The following is an 11,557-nucleotide window of genomic DNA, read 5'->3' on the forward strand; positions in this document are numbered from 1 at the left end:
ACAATCTAATCACGAAGGACGAGATACACGGGCATGTAACAGGCATGGAGAGATGAGAAATATATGGAACGTTTTATCGCAAAATTTGGCAGGGAGATGCAACTTCGGAGACTTTGGAGAAAATTAGAGGAAAATATTAAAATGAACCCCAGGGAAACAGGGTTTGAAGTTGTGGATCGGATTTATCTGGCTCTGGAAAGGGAGGAGTTGCTGGTTTTTGTGAACACAAAAATGAATATTCGGGTTCCATGAAAAGTGAGAAATGTTCTTGACCAGCTGTGTGACTATTAGCTTCTCAAGGATAACTCTGCTCCACGGAGATATGTGGAGAAATTTTTCTTTATTTGTACATATTATCTTCTTTATTAGGACAGTAAGATAAGGAAGTTATATGGTCTGGGCATATTGGAAAAAAGAAATGATGCAGAAAGTTCTGTGGGAATCCTCTTAGAACTCACAGAAAGGAAGTTGAAGGGAAGAGCCCCAGTGGGTCTAGGCCTACCTCCACGAACTTCTACGTTCACTTCGGTTTTTCTAGATCTTACACATTCGGTAGGACTCCTTGGGCGGGTGATCAGTTCGTCGTAAGGCCTCTACCTGTACACAAACACAGAAAAACGCACACACACACACTAAACATCTATGCCTTGAGTGGGATTCGAACCCAAGATCCCTGTTTCCAAGCGAGCGAAGACAATACATGCCTTAGACCTCTCGGCTACTGTGGCCGGCCTGGCCGCGCTTAACTCCGCAGGAAAATTTTTAAATTAATTCCTGGTACTTATTTCTGTTAGAGGCTGAGAAAACCCTAGGGCCTAGTGCGGCTGGAAGGATTAAATCAATTGGAAAAATCCAATGACCTCATAGAGACTTGAACCTGCGACCTTCCGGCTTGTAGCATAGCCCCTCAACCAACTACGCTACCGCATACCCCCTGTCAAAATAGAAGCCAACACTAAAGAGTTAATTCTTAAAGGAATTATTCCAAGATCAACGATAGGACACAGTCTATCGACCTTCAGAATCTCAGCTTGGACAAAGATAAATATACATATAGAATCAACAAGTATCGAGGATTAAAATTCAAGCAGACGAAAATTTCTAAATACCAAATAGGAGGTAAAAGAAATTAAAACCAGTACTTAAACGAGGCATCTTTATACTCGTAGTACCAACATAAAAATGTAAATTTTCCGTACAAGCTAAACTACCGGAGCTGTAATTTCCTGACTTCCGCTTCAACGATGGGAACTCAAATGGGAGAGCTACCCTAAGCTGTGAAGAAAGCAGTCTTCTGGGCTTTGGCGCCGTGTATATGTGGTGTTAACCGACGTTNTAAGCTGTGTTCACTGATCGGATGAGCTACTAGAGACTTGGAGGCGGGTTACTTATATATTTCCTGAGAGTGGTGTTCGGTTCAATGTATGAGTCCTTCTCTTGCAACTTTCTTCGTGTGCACGTTGGGATAATTTTGATTTATCATCTGTTGGTTTAGTAGCAGATCTCCTGTACTCCCAATAAATCTAACATAAACCTTCTTTCCTCCTCCTCTTCTTCTTCTTCTTTTGCTTGATGGGTTAGGCCCTCTGCCCTGTTCCCATTCAGAATTATTTCTGAATCTACGTGTATATACACGTATCTTAGAGGCAGTTGGTAGGACTTCGTCGACGGAGGATCAGTCTGTCGCAAGGCCGCTACCTACACACAGAATAACATAAACACGGAATAAACCATACAGACATCCATGTCTTGAGTGGGATTCGAAACCATGAACAGAGCTTCCGAACGAGAGAAGAGAGTTCATGCCTTAGATCGCGCGGCCACTGTGACTGGTTGTGCTGGACTGACGTAGAGTGAAATAATTCGATCATTAAGTTTTGTACAGAGAAAAATCAGATAGAGTTGAATGGAGAATGATAACTCTGTAGCTGAATATATAAACACTATGAGGAAAAACATGGAATCTGTATTAAGTAGGTCGGGTAAACACATGAAAATAAATGCAGAGAAAATTACTCAGGATCTTTGTGTTCATGATTCTTTGCCAGAATGAAGGGAAAACAGTATAAATGAATAGCTAACACAGTGTGAATCCAAAATTATGTTCACAAAGAGATGAAATGCGAGAAAAGACTGTAACAATGTAGTTAAGAACCTTTCGCTTTATTGTTCCCTATCTACGGTTACAAAAAAAAAATTGAATCACACATCACTGACTATTTTTAGTTGTCTGGGTGTGAAACTAAGTTTCTCAGGTTAAGGGAACAAATCGCTTGACCGCCTAATGAGGACAACTGCATAATATTGTGCACCCCTGTTTAAAGAGACCACGTCATATTGTCCACCCTTGGAGGCTTAAGCACAAAGCCTCCGCTCTGGTTGCAGTCATAAAGTAATCAAGCTAAGTGTTACCGCCAAGAACGCTACCTGCCGGCCTACGCTTGTTGTAACCAGCCGACACAGACCTCAGACCTCAGACCTCGGAGGGCAATTTCCTGGGTGGGCTACGGAATTTAAGAAGCAGTGTTACTTTCACGTTGTAACCAATGGATGTCAAAATGTTAAGTAAAATTACAGTGAAAAATTTTAGTGCTTCGAATAATATTTGTACTTGTTTTAAATGAATACAATGCATTTACCACGCAAGAAATTAACAGTGATTTCCACGCAGTAATTAGACAACTATTAATATTCCAACGTAGTTGGTACTGACACGTCCAGCTACCCACACGTTTAAGAGACCTCCAGTCATGTTCTGGTCACCAAGACAACAAGGGGAGTTAGATCAGGTGGTCCATTCAAAGATGAAAAACTTAGGCCTTCTGGGGCATACGTCCATATGTCCGAGTGTAAGAAGCGTTGATGTGGACCGAGTAACGCATTTCAAACAGATGTAATAGTTGAGAAGGAGCCGGGATAGCGCAGTCGGTATAGCAACTAGCTACGGGCTGGACGACCGAGGGGTCAGAGTTCCAGTCCCGGTAGAGTCAAGAATTTTCTCTTCTCCATGTTGACACGTGTTTTCAGTTCTTTGTGTCCTTAACTCCTTTGAAGGAAACGGATTTCACTGGAACCTGTACACTAGCTCTTTATGTCCATTCTCACTCACTCACTCATGGAGCTGAGCCCTTCTTGAGAAGTCGCGAGTTGTGCAGCTACTCAAGAACTTCCCAACATTTTATGGAACCCGAAGGTTCATTACCGTGTTCACAAGCGCCCTCCACCGGTCCCTATCCTGAGCCAAGTCAATCCAATCCATACTATCCCATCCTATCTCTGTAAGGTACATTTTAATATTTTCCACCCACCTACGTTCTGGTCTTACCAGTTGTTTCTTTCCTTCTGGCTTTCTCACCAATATCCCATATGCTTCCTCTTCTCCCAAATTCGTGCTACATGCCCTCATTCTAAATATGGCAATATGATGGATTTAATTCGGAAGAATTTGGTGAATATTTAATTGATTTTACGAATCCCTCTGTAACGTCATCTAGCACTATAAAAGAGCAAAACTCGTGTGTAAGGGACAGCATGTATACACAACTACATATAGGATCTGAGGTTCTCACAGCGGTGGTTATGAGGAGTTCTATCTTCTGGGATATAGCGCTGTGTAGGATCTGAGGTTGTCACACAGTGGTTATGGAGTGTTCCGTCTTCTGGGATATAGCGCTGTGTAGGATCTGAGGTTGTCACACAGTGGTTATGGAGTGTTCCGTCTTCTGGGATATAGCGCTGTGTAGGATCTGAGGTTGTCACAGCAGTGGTTATGAAGAGTTCTGTCTTCTGGGATATAACACATTGTAGTCTGTTGAAAACCTACTAACGTTCTGGAGGAACCACCTACTTTCACGCCGGGTCTTGCTCCGCCAACTCTTCGACCCTGAAGACGAAGGCTACATGTTCTTCCTAAACGTCCTTTAGCTTTCAACGGATTACACAATGTTGTATGTGAAAAGATAGACCTCTTCACAGAAGTGAATATTTTTAACATTCTAAAAGTTTCTTTTCCTGAATATAGAATCAACTGACATGAGCAGATGGTTTTATACGAATATTTAGGCATGTTCTAATCTACTCACGTGAACATCATGTCATTCTGCAGAGCTATTAATTTTTACACTTTTTTAGGCGTCATTTTCTGGCGCCATGTAGTACAATGAAAGACTAGAAAAGACGAGCTACAACAGAATCTACATTAGCAAGATACGCGTATCTTGCACACGAAAACAAATTTATTCTCCACGATGTCGGATAAAGATCTCATTAATTAATCATAAAATGCGGGTGAAATAGGACAAGGAACAAAGGGCGGCTTTGGAGGGGTTCATTGGAAAATTGAGGCCCAATTCCGTGACAGTCTGATGATGATACTGAAGTAGGGATTATACTTGCGGTACGTTTATGCAGCAAAATACTTAAAAATAATATTTGTTCATTGAATTAGAAGCGCTGAGCGCAGAGAAACATAACCTTCTTTATATATGATCGCATTTTGTAATACACTTGTCATTTGCATAATTAGTTGAGGCACCATGCTACAAGCCGGAAGGTCGCGGGTTCGAGTCCCGATGAGGTGGATTTTTTCAATTTACCTAATCTTTCCAACCGCATTATGGTCCTGGATTCGACTCAGCCTCTAACAGAAATGAGTACCAGTAATTTTCCTGGGGGATAAAGGCGGACTGCGCGTAAGCCTCACAACTTCACCGTCATCTGTGAGCCGAATGTCTGGAAAATGTGGGAGCCTCGACGTTTCACAACACTATGGTCCTTCACGGCCTATTACAGGGACAGCTTTACATTTTACGTTGTCATTTTGGTAAATTTCTGTCTTAACTATCTTTTCCATAACACCAGAGACATAGAGCAATACTAAATTTTGTTTTTCTGAATTGTACGAAAGGAATGTCCCTTATATTCTAGGACAAAAGTTACTGAACTGGAAACTCGTAACTTTTGAATATGGGACAATAATCAGCCAGCTCTGGCAGTGGAATACAAAGGCTCCGTTTCATTCAGTGTACTAGTATAGTTTGTTACCTTTCTGTAATATCTGGTTTTACAACATAGTCAAATTTTGCTATTGAGTGTTTACTTATTTTGCTTTCTGTTCGAGAGGTCACTGACCCAGTTCTCAGTAATTTTTCATACAAACATTATGCTTCTGGACATTATTCATCGCCCTGTTTTTATTTGAAAACACGACGTTTCGGAGACTGGATACTATCTCCGTCTTTAGGCAAAAACTATTCAGGTGAGGCCAATCGATAGAGTTTTTCTTTTTAATTCGCTTAGTGGGGGGTGGAGTCCAACTGGGTTCACTCGTCACGGGGGCCACTGATTGAGCTGTTGTAGCATGCCCCGGTTCATTATGATGATGGAGAATTTTGTGGAATGAAGATTGGCAAGGGAAACCGAAGTACTCGGAGAAAACCTACCCCAGAGCCACTTTGTCCACCAAAAATCTCACTTGACCAGAGCTGGGATCGAACCCGGCGACTAACCTCTTGAGCTACAGCGTGGCCTCTTTAATCAACAGAGTTATCTCTATCTCGGGACACAAGCACCAACTCAAGATAGGATATACAAGCCAAGCACAACACAAACCATCTGCAAGAGTTAAAATAAGACATTAAAATATTGGTACAGATGTCCGGTGTTAGAGACTAGCTCTATCTATTCGGCATAATTGAGTAGGTTTTACCTGAAGACGGAGACAGAATCCAGTCTCCGAAAAGTTGTGATTTCACATAAAAACAAGACAATGGATGATGTCCACAAACAATATTTGTATTGAAGAAAGCAGTTTTCTGGGATTTGGCACCGTGTATATGTGGTGTTNAATGTACCATTTTCACAGTCCCTCAGATCGCAATTTTTTACCTGTTTCTTCGGTTGTTCCAGTCAAATAAATTGAAATTAGGACAGTTCTCTATCTTTACACGTCCTCCCCAACAAGCTCCGATTTAATACCACATAAACAACAAAAGACTGTCATTATATAAACTAACAAATTATGGAAACTATTTTCCTCTAATCTTCTTATCGGCCTCTGAGGTGTCCGTTTTAAAATAATTCTCCTATGAAAAGAACTGTATGCATTTTTATTACATTCATCCGAGCTACATGTACATATCATCTTAATTTCTTTCACTTTCCTACTCAGAAGACATGAATTCGTATTAATTACGAACTTCTTCGCTGTGTACTCTACGTCGTATTCGTGAGTACAAGCACAAAAGTTCATTGTAGCGGAAAACTTGGACTCCAGAGCATGCTCCTATTTAAATTAGTTTCCTAGACAACAACAACAAAGCCCTTCTTCATGCAGCGTGAAACATGTTTCCAGTGATGACTTCTCATTTAGCACTCGCCTGGTTTAGCTTACCTCATGTCTAATTAGACGGTTTGTTCTAATGCTAACGATAATGAAGACTAGCCGAGTCCATTGTGGCAACCAGTGATTCACACGAAACATGGCCTCCATATATCATTATGGCCTCCAGACATCTATGTTCAAGCCACCATTTTGTATTATGACTTGAAATTTGCAAGCGTTACGTAAATATAAAGTGTGTGCAATAATTAAATTACATAATGGATACAATACTAGATATATTGTTCATTATTTTAATTGGATTACCCATAAAGAGAATAAAATCGTGAAAAATTATGTAAATGTAGACGAAACGTCGGTCTGTTCGTCGAGCGAAGTGGGACACAGAGCAGCGTATGGAGAAATATAAAGAATAGACACCGAATTTTTGTTGGTAAATCTATTGGAAGTCGAAGATGTGGAATAGCTACAGAATTGTCAGAAGCTCTATGAAGACCTATAGGTTACAGATTGCATTGACTGAACTAAATTGAGTGACAGAAAGCTCACTATTATTAACTTAGTTAAATGAAACAAATTATACCAAAAGGAACCTACAGTGATTAGAGGTAGCGAATGTAATGCATGATAGCACGTTTACATATATTTGCTCTTGAAATGGGACGTAATGTTACATTTTTGTAGACTTACAGTCCAAGTATCATTTCAATTTTAGCCAAGGTTTCTTGTTTCATGAGAACGCATAGGCTTTGATCATTTCCGTGTCTGTCTCCACTTAATAACTAATGGTCCAATGGATGGAATTTCATTAAATTTAATATGAATATCGTGTCTGTGCAGACTACCCCACATTCGTGTTTTATAACATGCGACCATCAGTGTTATAAATGTGGCAATCGTTGCGAATTTGTATGATTGAGGAGACAATGTCATCACTAAATATGTAATATATCAATATTTTGTGTACTACTAGATCTTAAAAATTTTTAATTAAAGGTAAGATGTGTTGGATTTGAAGTTCTGACAGTGGTGTCTATGAAGAATATTATAGCCTATAAGGCTACGTAGTCCTACACAGTTTCGGAGAACTATATTACCTCAATCTTCATGGTCGAAAAGTAAGTCAAGAATAAAACCAGCAAGCTTCGTAGACAGGGACTAGCTCCAGCGATTCGCCCAACTGAGTCAGATTTCTACCTGAGGACAGAGGCAGAATCCTGTCTCCAAAACGTTTTTATATAAAAATAGTAAGATGGATAATGCCCAAAACCCAATAATTTTATTAGGTTGTTTGTCTGTAGAGTGTAAAACAAAATATCTAAAACGTAAAATGTGAATTTCATACTAAAATTTCGAAAGGAAGCAACCATGAACAGAAGTGAGATAAGTGAGATATGTTAACAATTACGAATACGCTGACAATGTGAAACTTTGAGGTTATGTTAGGCAAACATATATTATAATAACAATAAACAATATATATCTGAAATATATACCTAAGAAATGAGAAAGACAAACTTTTTTTATAATTCCCTTAGTGGGGGTTGGAGTCCAACTGGGTCCACTCGGCACGGCGGTCACTGATTGGCCTATTGTAGCCTGCCCCGGGTGATTATGATGATGGAGAATTTGGTGAAATAAAGATTTGCAGGGGAAACCGAAGTACTCGGAGAAAACCCGCCCCAGCGCCACTTTGTCCACCACAAATCCCACTTGACCAGACCCGGGATCGAACACGGGCCGCCGCGGTGGGAAGCCAGAGACTAACCTCTTGAGCTATGGCGCGGCCTTAAGGCACAATTAGAACCAAATGATTTCCTGAACTGTAACATACAGCTAATATGTTACAGCCACATCCAAAAACAAAAAGAATCAGTGAAATTATTGGATATATCGGGGATACTGCTAAAAGCCCAATTGGCCTGGGCGGATCTAAATGTGGTTGAAAAGTTAAACACATACAATTTCGTGGGCAAAACCCGACTGCTCATTACAGGCATAGACAGAACCTAAGGGACGCCAGTGTACTGCACATCCCTTGCACCTGAATGACAACTATAAGTCGTCGTCATGGAAATCATCGTCGTCGTCATCATCATCATCATCGTCATCATCATCATCATCACCATCATTGGCAAAACAGCCTTCTTTGAGCCTTCCCTAGAAAATTCTGTCAGTCTGTCTAGAAACCATCCGGGTTCACTTTTTGATTTTCTCAAGAATATCCATTTCATTGAGCAGATCAGCAGCCTTGCGTCCAGCTCCCAACCTGGAGGACCAGGTGTATGTGCTTATGTCCTCCAGTGACAGGGTGGCCCAGTTCTACTGCCAAGTACCGGGTTACATTTTCGTCGCGTTCTGCGACCCGCTGAGCTACTGTTGAGTTATTCTAACCCGCCTAAGCGTGTGAGAAATGGAAGTTATGCCGGATTTATTTGTGTGAATATTATTCCTGATAGTGTTCTTACTGACAGTGGAACTTTATATTTCATCTTTGGAGTATTTATGTTTGAAATAAATAATTGATTTCGAATAAAATATTTTACTTATAGACATGTATTCCTTTTTTAGCAACCGAATTGAAAATTTACATATTTCGAGCATTTAAATATAAGTATTTCTGTTATAAATGCAGAAACATTTTGTAGAACCGATTATTAAAATACAATAAAACCTCACTAAGTCGGACTAATTTGGAGTGAACCCTCATCCAAATTAGTGAAAGTCCGAATTATAGAATTGTCACTGAAAATATGTTCAAGGAAGTTATAAAATGGACTTCACCCGTGTCTTTAGGCGATACAACTTTATTTTGAAACTTAGATTACATAGCATAGGATAAATTTGCTTGACAGTTTGCGATCACTGATCGAGGCAATGTGATCATCAACGACGTAATGCCCCCCACCCAATAACATTTGTCCGAATTAACGTGAATTCCGAATTAGTGACGATTCACTGCATGGAGTTACAAATTTGATCAAATTCGACTGGGCAATTCTAGATAAGACCGAGCAGATTACTGCCAGGCCATTTTTAAATATAGCAATTCTCCAGGACAGGTCTCGAAATGACCGGCTTCGGGACATTCCAACTATAACTGTCAATTTAGGATCTCTTGTAGGTTATTTGAAGACTCCGTATCAATTGCAGCATTCAATCAGCGTCGAACCACGTGAGATGTTTATCGCTTTCGACGAACTTGAAAATAATTTGGAAGGAAATGATAGTGGCCTACTTCAGATTACTATCCCAGCATTCGGGCTGAGGAATTCAGTAAACTGAGAAGGATCTGAGCCAGGATTGACGGCACCATGACAGAGATTCGAAATGCGCTCCTCCAGGTTAACCATTTAAACACCGAATTTCATCTAAATGATATAAGAGAATCGAGTTCTTACTTCACAGGAAACACATTACATCCCCCTTACACAGAACCAACCGGTTAATGCTGTTTAGGAAACAACGGCTATTTCTTGTGAGAACCGTACGGAAAGCACGAATACACTCTGTGGGCAGATTGCAGAGTTCTGTTATGGTCAAGTACAGTGACCTCTGGGCTTTAAATGTGTTTCCGATTGAACTAAGCTGCTCGGTAGGGGTTATATATCAATTAAAGCTCTACATGTGCTGCATGTACTGTCCATCTCATTGTCTTTGACTTGAGCATTCGAAAGCAATTGTAGTTATGAAGCTCCACATCGTCAATTCTTTCCAATTTTCTATTATTTCATGCATGCCCCTTAGGCCCCAAAATTCTCGTCAGCAACCTGTTCCCAAATACTCTCGATCGAAAGTACACAAAAGCACAGGGAAAATTGTTATTTTTATAATTTAATTTTTATGTTTATGGACAATGCTACAAGCCAGAATGTCGCGGGTTGAAGTCCTGATGAGGTCATTGGATTTTTCAATTGACCTAATCCTTCCGACCGCACTATGGCCCTGGGGTCGACTCAGCCTCTAACAGAAATGAGTACCAGGAATTAATTAAATAATTTTCCTGGGGAGTAAAGGGCGGCAGGTGCGTAAGGCTGACAACCTTACCGCCATCTTTGAGCCGATTGTCTAGATCAGCCGTGTCAAACATGCGGCCCCCATAGCCACAAAGTGGGGCCCCTCAACTTTTAGAGCTAATTGATATTAAAATGAATATTAAAATTTTAGTATAAATATTTTTTTGTAAAGACAATTTTCCAACAGACCAGAAGACAAGAAGTCTCACGCAGACATAAATTAGCAGGCTGCAGGAAATTCAATATTTTGTTATTTCTAACATAATTTCTTGTGTAATCTCTCTTTTTACGTATTGAAAAGCTGTTTGATACTTGTCAAAAATGGCATTCTCTTGCTTTTTAAAACTGTAAGATATGTGACTTTAGGTAATTACATTGAATTATTCCTAAATAATAAATAGAATTAAATTTCCTTGTATCAAAATCTAATGTATATTTCCATTTTGAAGTGCGGCCCTGGACTATTATTTATAGGGCTGAGGTGGCCCTCTGTACAAGTTGAGTTTGACATGCCTGGTCTAGATAATGTGGGACCCTCAACGTCTCATAACCTTATGGTCCTTCACGGCCTGCTACAGGGATAGCTTTACTTTACTTTACTTATGGACACCAAACTAGAAGACAACATATTCTGGATCGAATGGCAGTAAACATTATCCATTGCTTTTATTTCTCTCATGAACCAAATGTTGAGTTGCTGGCATTACTCTCCCAAAACGTGCGACATACAATCCATGACATTTCATTGCGAACGTGACGTCACAGGCCGGCCATCAAACCAAAGGCGATTTTCCTTAACGTTCTCTACGCACTGTACATGCCTTGCAGTACGGGAGATTGGTCTCATTGATTCTGACATCATGCAGTACCGATGTTTCGGAGCAACCTGCTGCCTCAATCTTCACTTGTACACTGAATATAGAGGCAAGGTTGACAATTTTCTACCACTCTATACGGTGTCATAACACAGACATACAACAAGCTTAATTTTCAGTGCAGTGAAACACTCATAGCTTGTGCCCGAATTAGCAGCAACCGCTCGAAGCTCGGTGTGAGTGTACAGCTGCTAAATCTTCGACATTTCAAGGAATAAATCTACTGAAACACTCAGCAACACGCTTCAAGTTCTTGTGGAATTTACAAAGCGTAAAGGATTTTCAACAGAAAGGAAACGAGCTTCGATTGCATTCTGTACTATCCA

The sequence above is a fragment of the Cryptotermes secundus genome, unplaced genomic scaffold (assembly GCF_002891405.2).
Source record: "Cryptotermes secundus unplaced genomic scaffold, Csec_1.0 scaffold19, whole genome shotgun sequence".
NCBI classification, from domain to species: domain Eukaryota; kingdom Metazoa; phylum Arthropoda; class Insecta; order Blattodea; family Kalotermitidae; genus Cryptotermes; species Cryptotermes secundus.